The sequence below is a fragment of the Scyliorhinus torazame genome, chromosome 4, assembly GCF_047496885.1.
Source record: "Scyliorhinus torazame isolate Kashiwa2021f chromosome 4, sScyTor2.1, whole genome shotgun sequence".
NCBI classification, from domain to species: Eukaryota; Metazoa; Chordata; class Chondrichthyes; order Carcharhiniformes; family Scyliorhinidae; genus Scyliorhinus; species Scyliorhinus torazame.
The window spans coordinates 106,799,237-106,821,797 of record NC_092710.1 but is presented as its reverse complement, the minus strand read 5'-3'; the positions used below and the strand labels follow the sequence as shown (position 1 = coordinate 106,821,797).

At 50.1% G+C, this 22,561-nt stretch overlaps 1 protein-coding gene and 1 long non-coding RNA gene across 22 annotated transcripts in view; one reads left to right on the top strand and one right to left on the bottom strand.

The window, feature by feature from the left end:
- Positions 1-22,561, bottom strand: part of dst (dystonin) — a 779,292-nt gene that overhangs the window by 178,033 nt on the left and 578,698 nt on the right. The window lies entirely within an intron of this gene.
- LOC140410377 (uncharacterized) overlaps positions 1-22,561 on the top strand; it is a 43,865-nt gene that overhangs the window by 14,333 nt on the left and 6,971 nt on the right. For both annotated transcript variants that reach the window (XR_011940634.1, XR_011940635.1), the window contains exon 3: positions 12,749-12,894. This is a non-coding gene — a long non-coding RNA (uncharacterized lncRNA). The remainder of the gene's footprint in view (positions 1-12,748; positions 12,895-22,561) is intronic.

Below are 22,561 nucleotides of genomic sequence, written 5' to 3'. Positions count from 1 at the left end.
CCCATTTATCCTCACTCTTTGCTTTCCATCAGTTAACCAATCCTCTTATCCATGCTAATACATTACCGTAATGCCATGTGCCTTTATCTTATGCAGCAGTCTTTTGTGCACATCTTGTCGGATGTCTTCTGGAAATCTAGATACACCACATCCACCGGTTCCCCGTATCCACCGCACTCGTAATGTCCTCACCATTTATCGCTTCCTTTTAACTTTTTTTCATAAGTTTTGATGTAGTCGAACCCACCTTCCCATGTGCTAACCTGCTGCTTTGCTTCCCATTAACCATTTTACTTCCTGTAGTGTCGCCCCCCCCCACTGGATTAAACTCCATCTGCCATTTCTGTGCTCAAGTCTCCAATCTATCTATATCCTGTTGTATCTTCTGGCAACCCTCGGGCACTATCAGCAACTCTGCCAATCTTTGTGTCATCTGCAAACATACTAATCAGACCACCCAAATTTTCCTACAGATCGTTTATATCTATTGCAAACAACAGAGGTCCCAGCACTGATTCCTGCGGAACACCACTAGCTACAGATCTCCATTCTGAAAAACACCCTTCCACCACTACTCTCTGTCTTCTACAACCAAGTCAGTTCTCCATCTAGCCAGCCCACCTCAAATCCCATGTGATTTTAGTTTTTCTATCAGTCTACCATGTGGGACCTTGTCAAACACCTTACTAAAGTCCATATAAACTACATCCACAGCCCTTCCCTCATTAATTTTGTTTGACACCTCTTCAAAAAAACTCAATCAAGTTGGTGAAACATGACCTTCCCCGTGCAAAACCATGCTGCCTGTCACTAACTAGTCCATTTTCCTCCAAATGTGCACATATCCTGTCCCTCAGTATCTTTTCCAAAAGCTTTCCCACCACTGGTGTCAGGTTCATCGGCCTATAATTTGCTGGATTATCCCTGATTCCTTTCTTAAAGAAGGGAACAACATTCGCTATTCTCCAGTCCTCTGGAACCTCGCCTGTGATCAAAGACGATGTGAAGATATCTGTTAAGGTCCCAGCTATTTCTCCGCTTGCCTCCTGCAGTAACCTGGGATAGATCCAATCCGGCCCCGAAAACATGTCTACATTCATGCAATTAAGGATACTCAACACTTCCTCCTTTGATATATTTACAATCTCAAGAGCTTTCACACACCGATCCTTGACCTCAACATCCATCATGTCCTTCTCCCTGATGAATACCGATACAAAGTACTCATCAAGATTTGACCCACGTAAGAACAAAGGAAGAACAAAGAACAATACTTTGGCCCTCCAAGCCTGCGCCGACCATGGTACCTGCCTAAATTAAAACTGTATGCACTTACGGAGTCCGTATCTTTCCATTCCCACCCTATTCATATATTTGTCTAGATGCCCCTTAAATGCCGCTATCGTGCCTGCTCCTACAACCTCCCCTGGCAGAGCGTTCCATATATTTACCACCCTCTGTGTAAAAAACTTGCCTCGCAAATCAGTTCTAAACTTTTCCCCATGCACTTTAAACCCATGTCCCCTAGTACTTGACTCTCCTACCCTAGGAAAGAGCATCTGACTATCCACTCTGTCCATGCCACTCATAATCTTGTAGACCTCTACCACTTCCTGTGGTTCCACATCCCTCAGGCAAACATGAAAGTATGTTGTTGACGTAGTTGCAAAAGAGTGAAGGACTGGGGTTGGGTCAGCCTAGTTGAGAACAATTCGCTCGGTTGAATCGGTGGCCATGGAGATTGCTAAGGCACCGGGAACATCTGTATTTTGGTGATGGTGAATCACCGTTAGTAGATGATGAAGATAGTGTTGAAATCACCTTGGAACATGCTGGTACTGATGGAACAGGATGGAAGTTGTGGGAAGAAGCCACAAGTGGAGGTGGGGAAAAAAACCCAGAAACAACACAACTGACTTGTGGTTAAAAGCAAAGGAATGGGTCAGTTGATTCCTTTTATCCCGAATGTCTCAGCATTTGGTATGGAAAAAATGAGGCACACATTATTTGAGGAGTCTGTAGAAGCAGCAATTTGACCAGTGGCGCTGAGTCCGTCAACTTGAGTCATTCATCCCGATGAGCTGCCCCGGATAGCTCACAGCTTACACCACCGCTCCCCATGTCCCGGATAGCTCACAGCTTACACCACCGCTCCCCATGTCCCGGATAGCTCACAGCTTACACCATTGCTCCCCATGTCCCGGATCGCTCACAGCTTACACCACCGCTCCCCATGTCCCTGATAGCTTACACCACCGTTCCCCATGTCCCGGATAGCTCACAGCTTACACCATTGCTCCCCATGTCCCGGATAGCTCACAGCTTACACCACCGCTCCCCATGTCCCTGATAGCTCACAGCTTACACCACCGCTCCCCATGTCCCGGATAGCTCACAGCGTACACCACCGCTCCCCATGTCCCGGATAGCTCACAGCTTACACCACCGCTCCCCATGTCCCGGATAGCTCACAGCTTACACCACCGCTCCCCATGTCCCGGATAGCTCACAGCTTACACCATTGCTCCCCATGTCCCGGATAGCTCACAGCTTACACCACCGCTCCCCATGTCCCTGATAGCTTACACCACCGCTCCCCATGTCCCGGATTGCTCACAGCTTACACCATTGCTCCCCATGTCCCGGATAGCTCACAGCTTACACCACCGCTCCCCATGTCCCTGATAGCTCACAGCTTACACCACCGCTCCCCATGTCCCGGATAGCTCACAGCTTACACCACCGCTCCCCATGTCCCGGATAGCTCACAGCTCACACCACCGCTCGCCATTTCCCGGATAGCTCACAGCTTACACGACCGCTCCCCATGTTCCGGATAGCTCACAGCTTACACCACCACTCCCCATGTTCCGGATACCTCACAGCTTAAACCACCGCTCCCCATGTCCCAGATAGCTCACAGCTTACACCACCGCTCCCCATGTCCCGGATAGCTCACACCACCGCTCCCCATGTCCCGGATAGCTCACAGCTTACACCACCACTCCCCATGTTCCGGATACCTCACAGCTTAAACCACCGCTCCCCATGTCCCAGATAGCTCACAGCTCACACCACCGCTCCCCATGTCCCGGATAGCTCACAGCTCACACCACCACTCCCCATGTCCCGGATAGCTCACAGCTCACACCACCGCTCCCCATGTCCCGGATAGCTCACAGCTCACACCACCGCTCCCCATGTCCCGGATAGCTCACAGCTCACACCACCGCTCCCCATGTCCCGGATAGCTCACAGCTCACACCACCACTCCCCATGTCCCGGATAGCTCACAGCTCACACCACCGCTCCCCATGTCCCAGATAGCTCACAGCTTACACCACCGCTCCCCATGTCCCGGATAGCTCACAGCTCACACCACCGCTCCCCATGTCCCGGATAGCTCACAGTTCACACCACCACTCCCCATGTTCCGGATACCTCACAGCTTACACCACCGCTCCCCATGTCCCGGATAGCTCACAGCTCACACCACCGCTCCCCATGTCCCAGATAGCTCACAGCTCACACCACCGCTCCCCATGTCCCGGATAGCTCACAGCTTACACCACCGCTCCCCCATGTCCCGGATAGCTCACAGCTCACACCACCGCTCCCCATGTCCCGGATAGCTCACAGCTTACACCACCGCTCCCCATGTCCCGGATAGCTCACAGCTTACACCACCGCTCCCCATCTCCTGGATAGCTCACAGCTTACACCACCGCTCCCCATGTCCCGGATAGCTCACAGCTCACACCACCACTCCCCATGTCCCGGATAGCTCACAGCTTACACCACCGCTCCCCATGTCCCGGATAGCTCACAGCTTACACCACCGCTCCCCATGTCCCGGATAGCTCACAGCTTACACCACCGCTCCCCATGTCCCGGATATCTCACAGCTTACACCACTGCTCCCCATGTCCCGGATAGCTCACAGCTCACACCACCACTCCCCATGTGAATAGAAAGGGAACAATGGGCCGGGGAGGGGTTATTAAACCGGGAACTGGCCGGGGCTGCTGGAAGCAGGAAACATTCGCTACTGGTGGAATATCCCTTTCCTCCAAAGGTGTTCCCTGGGCTATTGGGCAAGTATGAAGTCAATGTCAATGGAGAACTTGACACCCACACCAGCGGCAAGACCAGTCTCACTACAAAACAGTCACAATACAGTCAAGGTCAACCTAGTCTTCCCCTACGTGGATGTGGACATTACTGTGAATAAGAAACAATCCCTCCTGGACCATCATTTACCCTTTAAGGATATGTTGTAAGGAGAACCTTGGAAGGAAGAGTTCATTTGCTAAAAATACCCTTCTGACCCATGACTTCACAATCCAGAAAATCCAAGTCTTGGGCAGGAACTTCTTTCTTTGTAAGGCTTGAGTTTCAGCCAGTGATCAAGTCAGGTTACTGAACGCAAATTAGCAGCCCACATTGTGTAGCAAGCACTTTAGACAGATATTGTCTACTGGATATTCTGAGGGAATCAGAACTTCCTGTGCAAAGTATCCGCACATCACTGCATGCCAAGTTTATTGTGGGAACTGATTATGTCATGGTACACACACACACTCCACACACTCACACTCACACACTCTCACACACACACTCACACACACACACACACACACACACACACACACACAAGCTACTACTGCTAATCAATATATTTTAAATCCCTTCTCATTTAGGCACAGGAGGGAGATTGAGATAACAGTAGGAGAATCTGAAGTTCTCTGCTTGTGATTGAAATTTTATGTTATAAAACTGAATACTGACAGGAACAGGAGGAGGCCATTCAGTCCCTCAAACTTGTTCTATCATTCAATTAGATTGTGGCTGCTCTCTAACTGAACTCCACATGCCCGCCTTGGTTCTATATCCGACAGTATCTCCCCCAGCAAAACTCTATCTACCTCAGATTTTAAATTAATGAACGAGCGTGTGCTGCTTTCTGTGGGAAAAGGTTTCACACGTGCACCAGCCTTTGCATGAAATTATGCTTCCTAACTATGCTCCTTAATGGATCTAGCTCTGATTTTAAGATTAAATTCTCTTGTCCTAAGTTCTTGTACCAATAGAAAAAGTTACTCTCTAACTCGATTAATTCCTTTCATATTCATAGTTTGTAAAGTCTTCCATAGGGATGTTTAGAAACATCCAAGAACAGGCCATTACCAATTCATCCCTCCTCGGAATCATGTAGCACAGTGGTTAGCACTGTTGCTTCACAGCTCCAGGGACCCCGGTTCAATTCTGGCCTCAGGTGACAGTCTGTGTGGAGTTTGTACTTTCTCCCCGTGTCTGCGTGGGTTTCCTCCGGGTGCTCCGGTTTCCTCCCACAGTCCAAAGATGTGCAGGTTAGGTGGATTGGTCACACTAAATTGTCCTGTGGTGTCCAAAGGTTAGGTGGGGTTGCTGGGTTACAGGGATAGGATGGAGGTGTGGGCTTAGGTGGAGTGCTCTTTCAGGGGCCGGTGTAGACTCGATGGGCCAAGTGAGCACCTTCTACTCAGTAAATGCTATGTAATTCTATGTAGCACTACTGTACACAATTTGTGGCGGATAAGACAATTACTATTTTATTCTTTATTAAACATACTTGTGTACAATGCCTGTTAATTTAAAAAAATCTTCCTCAGAATTATACCCAGAAATGATTGTGGTGGCTGATTAAAGACCAAAGCACGTCTGTATTTTAAACTCAGCAGAGGACACTATGCACTGAAAGTGATATTAAAAACATCTATTATACAGAGCCATGGTTGCATTCCAAAAAGGAACCATTCAAGAAATGAAAACAATTTGTGTTCTACTCGCAGTGCATGAGCCACCCTCAATACTCAACCCAAAGGCCTTTACACTTAAATGAGTAAGATAACAACCTGCATTTATATAGCACCTTTAGTCATGAAACATCCAAATGTTATTTAAAAAATGGTAATGAGTCATATGAGATTCTAGGGCAGAAGACTACAAATTTGGCCAAAGAGGTAGATTTTAAAGAGCGTCTAAAAAGAAGGAAAGAGAGGCAGAGGTTAAAGGAGAAAACTGCAGAGCTTAGAGTCAAGGCAGCTGAAGGCGCGGCAGTGAGGGAATGATTAAAATCGGGGAACCGCAAGAGGTGAGAACTGGAGGAACACATATCTGGGAGGTTTGTAGGGCTGGAGGAGGTTACAGAGATTGGGAGGGGTGAGGACATGGAGGGATTTGAAAACAAGAATGAGATTTCTGAAAATTGAGGATTTGTTAAACTGGAAGCTGTTGTAGGTCAATGAGTACAGGGATGACGGGTGAAGGTGACTTCAAGTGGGTAAGGACAAGGGCAGCGGACGTTTGGTTGAGCTTAAGTGGAAATAGAAAGTGGAATGGCCAGCCAGCAGTGTGTTGGAATAGTCACACCTGGAGGTAACAGAATCATGAATGTGGGCTTCAGCAGGTGCACTGAGGCGGGGCAGAGTTGGCCAAAGTTACAGATGTGCAAGTAGGTGGTCATGGTGCAGTTGTGTGATTGGAAGTCCATCTTGGAGTCAAATATAACACTATGGGCAGTCTACTTCAGTCTCAGGCAGTTGCCAGAGAGTATACATTGTGGCAGAGGCAGAAGACAAAAGGCGCAATCTTCCCAAAAGGGAAAAAGTTCCCAGCGAGCATGTTTAGCCGTGTGTTTCCTGGCACTTGCAGTGCCAACCTGGCAGTGCTAATGCCAGTTGGCAATGTCACCTGGGCACCTTGGCAGTGCAGGGTGCCAGTGTACCCTGGTGGCACCAGCAGTGCCAAGGCACCACTCTGCCTAAAGGGCATGCAAATGGGGGCCTCTGGTCCCCTTGTAGACCACCACAAGTGCCGTTCTGTCTGGTCCCCGTTTGTGCGGATCAGTATCAAACGGCGCTTGATCAAGGCCCCGAGGCGAAGGGATTGAATCCCAAAACCTCAGGTACCTTGGGAGTCTGCTCATTAGAGTGAGGCTTACTGACTCGCTCTAATATGCCAATTTGCTAAAAAGTGGTCCTGTCTATTGTGGGCAGGATTCACATTGTAACGTCGCACGACACTGCGTTGAATCGCATGAGGCATTGCGAGCTGGGTAGCAGGGTCTCCCTGCTTTCAACAGCCATGCTGTGCCTTGGTGAGCTGCTTTTCCGGCTCAGCGTGGCGAGAGGATCGTTCCCAAAGGCTTTGGTCTTCCCAACAGTTAGCAGGACGAAACTCCTGCTCATCCATTACTGAATGCTGGATTGTGGTATGTTGGCAGATTACTCATACATTGGCGGGTGCTTGGGGTAAGCAGTAGTGTTGGGGAGAAACAGTCTAAGCCCAGTTGTCCCCTTACCTGATATTCTCCCACCTATTCTTTCCAAGCCTGGGAATGCTGGCTGTGATTTAACAGAAAAACTTCCAAGTGTAATTTTGGGTGGGTTTGACGGGGTGTTTTGCGACGGCTTTTTCGGTGAGATCTACTCACACAGAAGCCCCAAGTGCTGACACTGGGACGGAATCGCGCGAGACCTACGGCCCCGAAAGCAGCGCCGGTCCCGGAGCGATTCAAGACGTCCTAATGGGCTAACGCAGGCGCCACATGGAACTAGTGAAATTCCAACGAACGCTGGCGTGTTTCCAATGAATGCTGGAGAAGTGAGTAGAGGCAGGGAACTCCGGAGGGATCCCACAGAACACAAACCACAACAGTGGATGTGTGCACATAGACACAAAGCCTGCCAGGAAGGAAAAAAATTCAGGGAAAGCCTGACTCAGGATTTGGGATGAAAAATGTAATTATGGGAGAGTCCTGGGAGAGTTGGTCATCCTGGCTGAGTCAGCTGTCAGTGCAACACATCATGTTCAGGTACAGCTCAGCAAATCTGCGCGGTACGTAATTGGAAAAAACGTGGCACTGAAGGCATATTTGGGGGCAATAAGCGAATAAAGAGAACTTGTCTAATTACAAATTAAAGCTTTTGATTTGGTTGAAAGTGAATAAAATAGGAGATTGGAATAAAAGTATTTTCTCCACCATGATAGGGCCAGATGGTTTTAAAGTAGTTTCTAACCAACATTGTCCAAGAGACCCCAGTACTATTGAATATGCTAAAACTAATGAGATTTTGGAGTCATATTATGGCGTGACAAAGAATGAAAGTGCACTGAGAGTCGCACTCTGTCAAAGAAAGCAGTTGTCAAGTGATGCACTATCAATTACGACGAGACGAGAGTAGAATGTGATCGCGGCTTTATTACACAGAGATGTGTGACCTCCTACAGCAGCTTACAAAATGGCTGCTTTTCAGAGAGCACACACCTTTATACTCCGCCTACTGGGCGGAGCCAGCAGGCAGGGATCTACCCCTGTACCTGTAGTACAGGAGCCTTACCGTAATACCCATATATACAATATAATACAACAGTGGTGACTACCACATTCACCCCCTGTTAAAAATGAGTCCAGCGAGGGTGGTGGCAAACTATATACATACAGATTGGTTGTAAAATTACAGAGAAGGTTACAAATTTAGACGATCGGGCGCCTTGATCTGTCGTTGAGAGCGCCACAGTGCTGGTGGTGACTCAGGTGGCGGCTTGGTCTTCGGTGACTCCGGGAGCGTGTCGAAATCCTCTTCATCCCCGGGTGGGAGCAAGGGGAGGACGGATTGTCCTGGAGCGGGGGCTGCGGTGGGGTGCGCCGGGGGAGGGGAGGGTGGCGCCGGGGTGGGGGGACCCAGCTGGTGCCAGATCCCTGAGGGAGAGTGTGTCTTGGCGGCCGTCAGGGTACGCTACGTAGGCGTACTGGGGGTTTGCGTGGAGTAGCTGTACTCTCTCAACCAACGGGTCCGCCTTGTGGAGCAGCATGTGCTTGCGGAGGAGAACGGGTCCGGGAGCTGCCAGCCAGGTTGGGAGCGAAACCCCGGAGGTGGACTTCCTAGGGAAGGCAAAGAGACGTTCATGGGGGGTTTCGTTGGTCGCGGTGCACAGGAGCGAACAAATGGAGTGAAGTGCGTCGGGGAGGACCTCCTGCCAGCGGGAGGCCAGGAGATTTCTGGACCGTAGGACCAGCTGGACCGTCCCATTCTCCCGCTCCACCTGCCCATTTCCCCGGGGGTTGTAGCTTGTCGTCCTGCTCGAGGCAATGCCCCTGTTGAGCAGGTACTGGCGCAGCTCCTCGCTCATAAATGAGGATCCCCGGTCGCTGTGGACGTAGACGGGGAAACCGAACAGAGCGAAGATGGTGTTGAGGGCTTTGATGACGGTGGCAGCATGGGGTGGCGAAGGGGAATCGGGAATACTCGTCGACCACATTAAGAAAGTACGTGTTGCGGTCAGTGGAGGGGAGGGGCCCTTTGAAGTCCACGCTGAGGCGTTCAAAGGGGCGGGAGGCCTTCACTAGGCGCACATGGTCTGGCCGGTCGAAGTGCAGTTTACACTCCACGCAGACCTGGCAGTCTCTGGAGACAGACCTGACTTCCTCGATGGAGTAGGGCAGATTGCGGGCCTTAATGAAGTGGTAAAAGCGGGTGACTCCCGGGTGACAGAGATCGTCGTGCAGGGTCTGGAGTCAGTCCACTTGTGCGCTGGCAGATGTACCTCGGGAAAGGGCATCAGGGGGCTCGTTGAGCTTACCGGGGCGATACAAAATCTCGTAATTGTAGGTGGAGAGCTCGATCCTCCACCTCAAGATTTTATCATTTTTGATCTTACCCCGCTGTGTGTTGTTAAACATGAAGGCAATCGACCGTTGGTCAGTGAGGAGAGTGAATCTCCTGCTGGCCAGGTAATGCCTCCAATGTCGCACAGCTTCAACGATCGCTTGGGCCTCCTTTTCGACAAAGGAGTGCCGAATTTCAGAGGCATGGAGGGTGCGGGAAAAGAATGCCATGGGCCTGCCTGCCAGGTTGAGGGTGGCGGCCAGAGCGACGTCTGATGCATCACTCTCGACTTGGAAGGGGAGCGTCTCGTCGACCACGTGCATCGCGGCCTTGGCGATGTCGGCCTTGATACGGTTGAAGGCCTGGTGAGCCTCGGCCGTCAGTGGGAAAGCGGTGGATTGAATGAGTGGGCGGGCCTTGTCTGCATAGTTTGGGATCCACTGGGCGTAATACGAAAAGAAGCCCAGGCATCGTTTGAGGGCCTTGGGGCAGTGGGGGAAGGGGAATTCCATGAGCGGGCGCATGCGATCGAGGTCGGGCCCTAGAACTTTGTTCTGAACCACATAGCCGAGGATGGCTAATCGGTTCATGCTGAACACACACTTCTCCTTGTTGTAAGTTAGGTTAAGGAGTGTGGCGGTGTGGAGAAATTTGGAAAGGTTAGCGTCGTGGTCCTGCTGGTTGTGGCCGCAGATGGTGACGTTGTCCAGGTATGGGAAAGTGGCCCTCAGCCCGTACCGGTCAACTGCATCGCCACCCTCACCCGTTGGAGGTCCATCTCCCGTTGGAAGACGCCGAAGGGAACCCTAAGGAAATGGTAAAGGCGGCCGTCTGCCTCAAACGCAGTGTATGGGCGGTCCGCCTTACGGATGGGGAGCTGGTGGTAGGCAGATTTCAGGTCCACTGTCGAGAAGACCCGGTACTGTGCAATCTGATTGACCATATCAGATATGCGTGGGAGGGGGTACGCGTCGAACTGCGTGTACCGATTGATGGTCTGACTGTAGTCAACGACCATCCTGTTTTTCTCCCCGGTTTTCACCACTTCCACTTGGGCTCTCCAGGGGCTGTTGCTGGCCTCGATGATACCTTCCCGCAGCAGCCGCTGGACCTCAGACCTGATGAAGGTCCTGTCCTGGGCGCTGTACCGTCTGCTCCTGGTGGTTTCGGGTTTGCAATCCGGGGTGAGGTTTGCAAACAGGGAAGGCGGGTTGACTTTAAGGGTCGCGAGGCCGCAAACAGTAAGGGGTGGTAGGGGTCCGCCAAATTTCAGGGTTAGGCTCGGGAGGTTGCACTGGAAGTCCAGCCCGATTAGCAAGGCAGCGCAGAGGTTGGTGAGAACGTAGAGCCAGAAGCCGCTGAACTGTACGCCCTGGACGGTGAGGGTGGCGATGCAGTACCCCCGGATCACCATGCAATGGGATCCGGATGCCAGGGAGATTCTTTGGTTAGCGGGGTGTACCACGAGGGAGCAGTGCCTTACCATATCGGGGTGGATGAAGCTCTCAGTGCTCCAGAAGGCAGGATATCTCGTGCACGTCGACCTTCTCCTTTGTCGAAGTGGTGTCGAGGTTGTGCGGTCGAGACTGGTCGATCGTGACCGAGGCGAGACGCGGCTGCTCGGCGGCGGTTGCAGGCGATGAGCGGCCCGATGAGGTGCCCGACAGGCAGGGTCCTGAGGCGGGTAAGATGGCGGCACCCACGGGCCGCACGTCAAAACAGTCGAGACAATTTTCTGTTCTCTACAGGATAATCCCACAATTTACAACAGGTTGCACATCTTACAAATTAGTGTTTAAATATGCTACTCGAACAAGGTTTGTTGAGCCCGACTTCAACTGCAAAGTTTGAAAAAGACAAGACAAGTTGAAGGTAAGTCATAATGTGTGATTTTAATGGTTTCAAAATGACGAGGCGCACTCACATTCCCAGTGAAGACTGGAGAGGGACTCCATCAGTGTCATGTGGATCATTTGCTCGAAGGAAGAAGCCTGACATGGCGGGGGAGCATGACAAATCATCTATAGCCCAAATCCCACCGACAGTTCAAAGTGAAAGTCACAAAGAAAGTGAAAGTTTTAAAAAGAATTTTAGAGTACCCAATTATTTTTGTTCCAATTAAGGGGCAATTTAACGTGGCCAATTCACCTACCTTGCACATCTTTGGGTTGTGGGTGGAGAATGTACAAACTCCACACGAACAGTGACCCAGGGCCAGGATTTGAACCCGGGTCCTCAGCGACCTAGTCCCAGTGCTAACCATTGCGCCACCATGCCGCCCCAAGAAAGTGTAAGTTTGGTGTCACATGATTCACCGTTAGAGGGGCTGGTTTAGCACAGTGGGCTAAACAGCTGGCTTGTAATGCAGAACAAGTCCAGCAGTGTGGGTTCAATTCCCGTACCGGCCTCCCTGAACAGGCGCCAGAATGTGGCGACTAGGGTCTTTTCACATTAACTTCATTGAAGCCTACTTGTGACAATAAGCGATTATTATTTTTTATTACTATTATAGAGCAAAGTGAGCCAGGATCTTTGATTACAACATATCAATCAATGTAACAGTCCCAATCCATTAAGGTCAACCGTTAAGTGGAGTTGGTATTCAAAGCTGAAGTTCAGGGTTTACACAGTCAGAGATGAGAGAGCAGAGAAAACCTAATGGAAAAGGAATAGGAAGAAGATATCCTGACAGAAAGAGAGAGAAAACAAAGTCAGGTAGGTTCATAGAAACTATGAGGAAAGAAGGAGGAAATCATACTTCTTCCTGTCAAATATATACACATTGGTGTGAAGAAAACATTTTCTCCCATATAAGTTATTCTGGTAGCATTGGCCATATATATTTTGGTTGTGTTTACAGTAAAACAAGTGTGCAACCCACCCTGTTAAACTTCAGGTAGTGTTGATGTTGGTTTAGTTCTATTGTATTCTGGGAAACTGTGTTCATGTACCATTTTACATTTTAATGTCCAAGTTGTTTTTTAAGTGGGGAGGGAGTATAGTATATTGGAAAATCTGCACTTTCGGTTACTGTCAGGGAGGTTTAAATAAGTTACTCGAATAATGTCTGCTCACAGTGAATCCACATCTTCTCTCAGCACAGACAGACCAATTTATTACACTGATTCGCTGATGAAAACGTAATTCAGAAAACAAACTCCTTCCGACGTGCAAAACAATTCAAACTGAAGCAAAACAGTCTACAGAATATCCCCTTGATGATTTGATGAGCAAATACACTATGGTATGTTAACTAAGGCAGTGCTCTGACCAACTACTGTGTAAGATTTTAACAGACTAGAGTAGGCCTTTGATCCTGAACACTCAATAAAATCATTGTTAATCTCCTATTTCAACTCCTTCCTGCAAAATTCCCAAATCTCGCGATTCCTATAGTACTGAAAAATCTATCAATCTCTGTCTTAAATATACTGAACAACTGAACATTTGGAGCTATCTGAGTGGAGAATTCCATAGATTCATAACCCATTGAGTGAAATTTTATTTCCTCATCTCGGTTTTAAATACATGGGGCGAAATTCTCCCCAAACAGCGCGATGTCCGCCGACTGGCGCCCAAAGCGGCGCCAATCAGACGGGCATCGCGCCGCCCCAAAGGTGCGGAATGCTCCGCATCTTTGGGGGCCGAGCCCCAACATTGAGGGGCTAGGCCGACGCCGGAGGGATTTCCGCCCCGCCAGCTGGCGGAAACAGCCTTTGTTGCCCCGCCAGCTGGCGCGGAAATGACATATCGGGGTGGCGCATGCGCGGGAGCATCAGCGGCCGCTGACAGTTTCCCGCGCATGCGCAGTGGAGGGAGTCTCTTCCGCCTCCGCCATGGTGGAGACCGTGGCGGAGGTGGAAGGGAAAGAGTGCCCCCCATGGCACAGGCCCGCCCACGGATCGGTGGGCCCCGATCGCGGGCCAGGCCACCATGGCGGCACCCGCCCGCGCCAGATCGCCCCGCGCCCCCCCCAGGACCCCGGAGCCCGCCCACGCCGCCTTGTCCCGCCGTTCAAAAGGTGGTTTAATCCACGCCGGCGGGACAGGCAATTTATCGGCGGGACTTCGGCCCATCTGGGCCGGAGAATCCAGCGGGGGGGGCCCGCCAACCGGCGCGGCCTGATTCCCACCCCCGCCGAATATCCGGTACCGGAGACTTCGGCAACCGGCGGGGGCGGGATTCACGGCAGCCCCCGGCGATTCTCCAACCCGGCGGGGGGTCGGAGAATGACGCCCCTGATTCCAAACACTAGCTGCTGTAAACCAGGTAGGTTAAAAGTCCCATTGAAATTTCTAGGTCCTTGACAGGCCAGGGATGAGATAGGTGTCAAAGGTTAGTGGATAGGATTTGAGAGGTGACTGTGGGTTTGGATATGGGATCGGAGGTCGGAGGGGATTCAGTCTGGGTCTGCACAATAGTTGCCCAAAAGGTGGAAGAGGTTTTAATTCTTTTAACTTTTTCTGAGTAACTATTAGTTAACACGTTTCAATTGGATCAAATCTCAACTTCAAAACTCAGGAAATATAAGCCTAGTCAATTTAGTCTCTACCCTGAGATCTATCCCCTCATCCCAGGAACCGGTCTTGTAAACCTTCACTCCCTTTTGGGCAGTTATGTACTTCTTGAGGTAAGAAGACCAAAGCGGTGCCACAATATTCCAGGTGGGGCCTCATTGTAATTGTTGTATGACGTCCTCAGTTTTATACTCCAATCCCTTTGTAACAAAAGGTGAAGATGCTATTTACTTTTTGCCTTTTGTTGTACCTGCATATTAACTTTGTAATTTATGTACAAAGACGCCTTTGAATGTAACCATTTCCCAGTGTTGCCCTGTTACGTAGTTTCTTTTCATGTACTAAATGATCTGTTGAGCTGCACGCAGAAAAATACTTTTCACTGTAACTCGGTACATGTGACAATAAACAAACAAATCAAAAAAAATCCAGTCTCTCTCTATTCAAAAAGTATGCTCCTTTTTTTTTTAAACAAAAACTTTTCATACCGAAGGGATAACTTCACACTTTACCACATTATATTCCATCTGCAAAATCCGTGCCCACTGACCCGCCCGGTCTTGATCCCCCTGTATTCTCTTTGCATCCTCTTCACTGCTTAGTTTTTCACCTAACTTTGTATTGTCAGCAAACTTTAACACATTACATTCAGTCCCCTCAACCAAGCCATTAATATATTGCAAAGAGCTGGGGTCTAAGTAATGACCATTGCAGTACGTAACTAGTTGTGGCCTGCCGGCCTGAAAATTCCCTTTTTATTCCAATTTTGTTTTCTATCCATGAACCAATCTTCAATCCATGAGTCATCAAGTACTCAATCCCACGAGTTCTACTCAGCAGAGACTGCGCATATGTCTGAATACAAAGAGAGCTTCCTTCTGTGGTGTTCTTTGTGTTGCTTTTTTCAGGACGGTTGGCATAGTGTTCACAAAGACCACCACAAAATAGCTTTAACTTAAACAAAGCTATGATTTATTTACACTACTAAACTGGGATTCGACACTTAGTCCTTAAGAATACACAATTCAGGGTGGCATGTGGCGCAGTGGTTAGCACTGCGACTGCGGCGCTGAGGACCCGGGTTCGAATCCTGGCCCTGGTCGCTGTCCGTGTGGCGATTGCACATTCTCCCCATGTCTGCGTGGGTTTCACCCCACAACCCAAAAGATGTGCTGGTTAGGTGGATTGGCCACGCTAAATTGCCCCTTAATGGAAAAAAAGGGGGGGGGAAATTGGCTACTCTAAATTTTTTTTTTTTTTTTTAAAGAATATTTTATTGAAAATTTTTGGTCGACCATCACAGTACATTGTGTATCCTTTACACAATAATACAACAGTATAAATAACAATGACCTGTTTTATAAACAAAGAATAAATAATATATAACAAAAACTAAAACTAAATGGCAACTGCCTTGTCTCAGATAAACACTCTCCAAAAATATGGTTTAACAATCCAATATACAATTATTTATAGCAACGACCGATACATATTATACATATATATTAATAACCCTGAGACTCCTTCTGGTTCCCCCCCCCCCCCTGGGCTGCTGCTGCTGCCTTCTTCTTTTCTATTCCCTCTATCTTTCTGTGAGGTATTCGATGAACGGTTGCCACCGCCTGGTGAACCCTTGAGCCGATCCCCTTAGGACGAACTTAATCCGTTCCAGCTTTATAAACCCTGCCATGTCATTTATCCAGGTCTCCACCCCCGGGGGCTTGGCTTCCTTCCACATCAACAGTATCCTGCGCCGGGCTACTAGGGACACAAAGGCCAAAACATCGGCCTCTCTCGCCTCCTGCACTCCCGGCTCTTGTGCAACCCGAAATATAGCCAACCCCCCGCTTGGTTCGACCTGGACCCCCACTACTTTCGAAAGCACCTTTGTCACCCCCACCCAGAACCCCTGTAGTGCTGGACATGACCAGAACATGTGGGTGTGATTCGCTGGGCTTCTCGAGCATCTCGCACACCTATCCTCTACCCCAAAAAATGTACTGAGCCGTGCTCCAGTCATATGCGCCCTGTGTAACACCTTAAATTGAATCAGGCTTAGCCTGGCACACGAGGACGATGAGTTTACCCTACTTAGGGCATCCGCCCACAGCCCCTCCTCAATCTCCTCCCCCAGCTCTTCTTCCCATTTCCCTTTCAGCTCATCTACCATAATCTCCCCCTCGTCCCTCATTTCCTTATATATATCTGACACCTTACCGTCCCCCACCCATGTCTTTGAGATTACTCTGTCCTGCACCTCATGCGTCGGGAGCTGCGGGAATTCCCTCACCTGCTGCCTCGCAAAAGCCCTCAGTTGCATATACCGGAATGCATTCCCTTGGGGCAACCCATATTTCTCGGTCAGCGCTCCCAGACTTGCGAACTTGCCATCCACAAACAGATCTTTCAGTTGCGTTACTCCTGCTCTTTGCCATATTCCAAATCCCCCATCCATTCTCCCCGGGACAAACCTATGGTTGTTTCTTATCGGGGACCCCACCAAGGCTCCCGTCTTTTCCCTATGCCGTCTCCACTGTCCCCAAATTTTCAAAGTCGCCACCACCACCGGGCTTGTGGTGTATTTCTTCGGTGAGAACGGCAATGGGGCCGTCACCATAGCTTGTAGGCTAGTCCCCCTACAGGACGCCCTCTCCAATCTCTTCCACGCCGCTCCCTCCTCTTCCCCCATCCACTTACTCACCATTGAGATATTGGCGGCCCAGTAGTACTCACTTAGGCTCGGTAGTGCCAGCCCCCCACTATCCCTACTACGCTGTAAGAATCCCTTCCTCACTCTCGGGGTCTTCCCGGCCCACACAAAACTCATGATACTCTTTTCAATCCTTTTGAAAAAAGCCTTCGTGATCACCACCGGGAGGCACTGAAACACAAAGAGGAATCTCGGGAGGACTGCCATTTTAACTGCCTGCACCCTCCCTGCCAGTGACAGGGATACCATGTCCCATCTCTTGAAGTCCTCCTCCATTTGTTCCACCAATCGCGTTAAATTTAACCTATGCAATGTGCCCCAATTCTTGGCTATCTGGATCCCCAAGTAACAAAAGTCCCTTGTTACCTTCCTCAGTGGAAAGTCCTCTATTTCTCTGCTCTGCTCCCCTGGATGCACCACAGACAACTCACTTTTCCCCATGTTCAGTTTATATCCTGAGAATTCTCCAAACTCCCGAAGTGTCCGCATTATCTCTGGCATCCCCTCCGCCGGGTCCGCTACATATAACAACAAATCATCCGCATACAGAGATACCCGGTGTTCTTCTCCTCCTATAAGTACTCCCCTCCACTTCTTGGCACCCCTCAATGCTATTGCCAGGGGCTCAATCGCCAGTGCAAACAGTAATGGGGACAGAGGGCATCCCTGCCTTGTCCCTCTATGGAGCCGAAAGTATGCAGATCCCCGTCCATTCGTGAGCACACTCGCCACTGGGGCCCTATACAACAGCTGCACCCATCCAACATACTCATCTCCAAAACCAAATCTCCTCAGCACCTCCCACAAATAATCCCACTCCACTCTATCAAATGCTTTCTCGGCATCCATCGCCACCACTATCTCCGCTTCCCCCTCTGGTGGGGGCATCATCATTACCCCTAGCAGCCTCCGTATATTCGTATTCAGCTGTCTCCCCTTCACAAACCCAGTTTGGTCCTCATGGACCACCCTCGGGACACAATCCTCTATCCTCATTGCCATTACCTTGGCCAGAATCTTAGCGTCTACATTTAGGAGGGAAATAGGTCTATAGGACCCGCATTGCAGCGGGTCCTTTTCCTTCTTTAGGTGAAGCGATATCGTTGCTTCAGACATAGTCGGGGGCAGCTGTCCCCTTTCCTTTGCCTCATTAAAGGTCCTCATCAGTAGCGGGGCGAGCAAGTCCACATATTTCCTGTAAAATTCAACTGGGAATCCATCCGGTCACGGAGCCTTCCCCGCCTGCATGCTCCTAATTCCTTTCACTACTTCCTCTATTTCAATCTGTGCTCCCAGTCCCACCCTTTCCTGCTCCTCCACCTTGGGAAATTCCAGCCGGTCCAGAAAGCCCATCATTCTCTCCCTCCCGTCCGGGGGTTGAGCTTCGTATAATTTTTTATAAAATGCCTTGAACACTCCATTCACTCTCTCCGCTCCCCGCTCCATCTCTCCTTCCTCATCCCTCACTCCCCCTATTTCCCTCGCTGCTCCCCTTTTCCTCAATTGGTGTGCCAGCAACCTGCTCGCCTTCTCCCCATATTCGTACTGTACACCCTGTGCCTTCCTCCACTGTGCCTCTGCAGTACCCGTTGTCAGCAAGTCAAATTCTACGTGTAGCCTTTGCCTTTCCCTGTACAGTCCCTCCTCCGGTGCCTCCGCATATTGCCTGTCCACCCTCAGAAGTTCTTGCAGCAACCGCTCCCGTTCCCTACTCTCCTGCTTTCCTTTATGTGCCCTTTTTGATATCAGCTCCCCTCTAACCACTGCCTTCAGCGCCTCCCAGACCACTCCCACCTGGACCTCCCCATTGTCATTGAGTTCCAAGTACTTTTCAATGCACCCCCTCACCCTTAGACACACACCCTCATCTGCCATTAGTCCCATGTCCATTCTCCAGGGTGGGCGCCCTTCTGTTTCCTCCCCTATCTCTAAGTCCACCCAATGTGGAGCGTGATCCGAAATGGCTATAGCCGTATACTCCGTTCTCCTCACCTTCGGGATCAACGCCCTTCCCAAAACAAAAAAGTCTATTCGCGAATAGACTTTGTGGACATAGGAGAAAAACGAAAACTCCTTACTCCTAGGTCTGCTAAATCTCCACGGGTCTACTCCTCCCATCTGCTCCATAAAATCTTTAAGCACCTTGGCTGCTGCCGGCCTCCTCCCAGTTCTGGACCTCGACCTATCCAGCCCTGGTTCCAACACCGTATTGAAATCTCCCCCCATTACCAACTTTCCCACCTCTAGGTCCGGTATGCGTCCTAGCATACGCCTCATAAAATTGGCATCATCCCAGTTCGGGGCATATACGTTTACCAAAACCACCGTCTCCCCCTGTAGTTTGCCACTTACCATCACGTATCTGCTCCCGCTATCCGCCGCTATAGTCTTTGCCTCAAACATTACCCGCTTCCCCACTAATATAGCCACCCCCCTGTTTTTCGCATCTAGCCCCGAATGGAACACCTGCCCCACCCAACCTTTGCGTAGTCTCACCTGGTCTATCAGTTTCAAGTGCGTTTCCTGTAACATAACCACGTCTGCCTTAAGTTTCTTAAGGTGTGCGAGTACCCGTGCCCTCTTTATCGGCCCGTTCAGCCCTCTCACGTTCCACGTGATCAGCCGGGTTGGGGGGCTTTTTACCCCCCCCCCCCTTGTCGATTAGCCATCCCTTTTTTCCAGCTCCTCACCCGGTTCCCACGCAGCTGTGTCCCCCCCAGGCGGTGCCCCCCCCGCCCATCCCACCCCATACCAGCTCCCCCCTCTCCCCAGCAGCAGCAGCCCAATAATTCCCCCCTCCCACCCCCCCCGCTAGATCCCCCACTAACGTAGTTACACCCCCCATGTTGCTCCCAGAAGTCAGCAAACTCTGGCCGACCTCGGCTTCCCCCCCCGTGACCTTGGCTCGCACCGTGCGATGCCCCCTCCTTCCTGCTTCCCTATTCCCGCCATGATTATCATAGCGCGGGAACCGAGCCCGCGCTTCCCCCTTGGCCCCGCCCCCAATGGCCAACGCCCCATCTCTTCCACCTCCTTTCCTCCCCCCACCACCTCCTGTGGAAGAGAGAAAAGTTACCACATCGCAGGATTAATAACATAAAACTCCTCTTTCCCCCCTTCTTCGCCCCCCCATACTCGCCCCACCACTTTGTTTCAAACGTTCTTTTTTTTAATAACCCGCTCATTCCAATTTTTCTTCCACGATAAAAGTCCACACCTCATCCGCCGTCTCAAAGTAGTGGTGCCTCCCTTGATATGTGACCCACAGTCTTGCCGGTTGCAGCATTCCGAATTTTATCTTCTTTTTGTGAAGCACCGCCTTGGCCCGATTAAAGCTCGCCCTCCTTCTCGCCACCTCCGCACTCCAGTCTTGGTATACGCGGATCACCGCGTTCTCCCACTTACTGCTCCGAGTTTTCTTTGCCCATCTAAGGACCATCTCTCTGTCCTTAAAACGGAGGAATCTCACCACTATGGCTCTAGGAATTTCTCCTGCTCTCGGTCCTCGCGCCATCACTCGGTATGCTCCCTCCACCTCCAGCGGACCCGCCGGGGCCTCCGCTCCCATTAACGAGTGCAGCATCGTGCTCACATATGCCCCGACGTCCGCTCCCTCCGCACCTTCAGGAAGGCCAAGAATCCTTAGATTGTTCCTCCTCGCGTTGTTCTCCAGCGCCTCCAGCCTTTCCACACATCGTTTATGGTGTGCCTCGTGCATCTCCGTCTTCACCACCAGGCCCTGTATGTCGTCCTCATTCTCGGCAGCCTTTGCCTTCACGACCCGAAGCTCCTGCTCCTGGGTCTTTTGCTCCTCCTTTAGCCCTTCGATCGCCTGTAATATCGGGGCCAACAGCTCCTTCTTCATTTCCTTTTTGAGTTCTTCCACGCAGCGTTTCAAAAACTCGTGTTGTTCAGGGCCCCATATGAAACTGCCACCTTCCGACGCCATCTTGGTTTTTGCTTGCCTTCCTTGCCGCTGCTCTAAAGGATCCACCGCAATCCGGCCACCTTCCTCTCCTTTTTCCATCCGTATCCAGGGGGGATTCCCTTCTGGTTCACCGCACAGTACTTTTAGCCATTAAAATTGCCGTTGGGGCTCTTATTAAGAGCCCAAAAGTCCGTTACACCGGGAGCTGCCGAAACGTGCGACTCAGCTGGTCATCGCCGCACCCGGAAGTGCTACTCTAAATTTATAACAGTAAGAAGTCTTACAACACCAGGTTAAAGTCCAACAGGTTTGTTTCAAATCACTAGCTTTCGGAGCGCAGCTCCTTCTTCATTCACCTGAGGAAGGAGCAGTGCTTCGAAAGCTCGTGATTTGAAACAAACCTGTTGGACTTTAACCTGGTGTTGTAAGACTTCTTACTGTGCTCACCCCAGTCCAATGCCGGCATCTCCACATCATGGCTAAATTTATTAAAAAGAATACACAATCGATCAATAACATCGACCTACACTCATCTCTGTTAATTTCACTATTGGTATAAACTATAATCTAATCTTACTCACACTATCTGCTCTAATGACCTTCATTAGCTATCTCCTGCATACACTCCTCCACAAGGTCTCGAATCACTGCCTTATATAGTTGTATCTGCAGCTCCCTCCAGTGGCTACTCTCTACACTACATTAACTCTTGCAATGCTGCTAGTTCTGATAATAATACACATTCATGGAGAAATAGCCTCAAGGTAATCCAAACTGAGATACAATGGGGACTTCAGGTGATGTAGTGTACCTACCCATATTACATCCCAGCCGGCAGGAAAGAAGTGGAGTATAGCAGAGAAAACTGGAGATACAAAACTGGAGACAGAAAGCAGAAATTGTGTTCTTCAGAGCAGGATTGGGGGGGGGGAGAGGGGAGAGAGAGAGAGTTGGTTCGGAGAGATCAGCTGGGAAAAAACTCTGACACATCACAAATCCTCAAGGGACCTGACGAGACAATGCTACCATCTCTCATCAGGAGACAGAAATCTCAATTCTGAAAATTCATACAAATGACGGAATTTATTTTTTGACTGAACTTGGGTCTGACATTACCCTGACCATACTTCGCAAATGTGCAGACACTTCAGCTTACTGTTGACCCATATAGAATTTACAGTGCAGAAGGAGGCCATTCAGCCCATCGAGTCTGCACCGGCTCTTGGAAAGAGCACCCTACCCAAGGTCCACACCTCCACCCTATCCCCATAACCCAGTAACCCCACCCAACACTAAGGGCAATTTTGGACACTAAGGGCAATTTATCATGGCCAATCCACCTAACCTGCACATCTTTGGACTGTGGGAGGAAACCGGAGCACCCGGAGGAAACCCTCGCACACACGGGGAGGATGTGCAGACTCCTTATATTTTATTGAGTTTAAATGGGATTGGAACCCGGGTCCCCAGATCATTATGCTGGATCTCTGGATTACTAGTCCAGTGACAATACCACTATCCCACCGCCTTCCCTCTATATAATATCCCCTTCCTCAGCTTCAGGAGGAGAAAAATATCCTAGACTTCAAAGGCCACAAATCCATTTTCTAATGGTGTGGATTTGCCGCGACAACTGTTGAGCTCAACTTGGAGCCATAACATCAGCACAAAATCGAATTTATATAGCATCTGTACCCCTTCCACAAACATTCACTCCCTTCACCACCGACCCATAAGACCACAGAAACAGAATTAG